Here is a 1,186-nt window from a genome sequence, read left to right as displayed (position 1 = left end):
GTTTTATATGCATATGCATCATTTTCATTTGATATATTACTTGATTTCCATTAATGAGTCAAGCTTCCATTAAGGCTTATTATTTCATGTCAATTATAACAATTCCTTTACAAAACTGGGGCTTTTTGTACTATTGTATCATGTATATGCTCATGCATATACATGATACAGCAATTTCCATCCATGATACACGTTTTCCATTTCAGCTATGTAAATTCTGGCTATATTGTATAGTTAAATTACAAGATTAGGATAAAAAACAATGCCTCCCCGGCGGGGAATCAAACCCCGGTCTCCCGCGTGACAGGCGGGGATACTAACCACTATACTACCGAGGAATTGGCTCTTAAATTTGCAGGTTTTTGAAACAGAGATTTTTCTGGATGCTCACATGCATCATACACTTGCATGCTTTCATATACACAGTGACTAATTCTGCAATTAATGTGCTTATATTGTAATAAAATAAATATATGAGACTGAGCTATTTCCATAATGTAGGGATCCCTTACTACTAAGATGAAATTCAGACATATCAAAAACTTTTATCACAATTGCATAAAAACAGGTAAGTTTTTGCAGGTATACCATGTATGTGTGTGTTTGGTTTTATATGCATATGTATCATTTTCAGTGTAATAAATTACTTGATTTCCATCTTGATTCAAGTTTCCATTAATGCTTGTTATTTCATGTCAGTTATAACAATTCCTTTACAAAACTGGGGTAAAGCTGTAATTCCTCCCCGGCGGGGAATCGAACCCGGTCTCCCGCGTGACAGGCGGGGATACTAACCACTATACTACCGAGGAATTGGTTTCTAAAAGTCGCATGTTTTCGAAACCCAAATGTGATGAAATTCTATTTTTTCTGGATGTGGGCAGTGGCTAGTTGTTAGTTAGTTGTTTTTTGTACAATTGCACCATGTATATGCACATAAGTGTGTTTTAAGTAGGTAAATGTAGGTATGTGAATATGTTTATAAATGTAAGCCCATGTATATAAACAATGTGCTATGTACTTTATATCTATGATACACGTTTTCCATTTCAGTTATATAAATTTTAACTATATTATATAGTTAAATTACAAGATTAGCGTAAGATAACAATGCCTCCCCGGCGGGGAATCGAACCCCGGTCTCCCGCGTGACAGGCGGGGATACTAACCACTATACTACCGAGGA

The 1,186-nt window shown here is 35.8% G+C and overlaps 1 non-coding gene across 1 annotated transcript; it reads right to left on the bottom strand.

Moving 5' to 3' along the window:
* Window positions 1–1,114: 1,114 nt before the first annotated feature.
* On the bottom strand, window positions 1,115–1,186 carry Trnad-guc. The gene has a single exon. It is a non-coding gene; the product is annotated as a tRNA-Asp (tRNA).

Source organism: Penaeus monodon, chromosome 27 (assembly GCF_015228065.2).
Source record: "Penaeus monodon isolate SGIC_2016 chromosome 27, NSTDA_Pmon_1, whole genome shotgun sequence".
NCBI lineage: Eukaryota > Metazoa > Arthropoda > Malacostraca > Decapoda > Penaeidae > Penaeus > Penaeus monodon.
The sequence above is the reverse complement of the archived record's forward strand: the minus strand, read 5'-3'. Positions and strand labels throughout refer to the sequence as shown.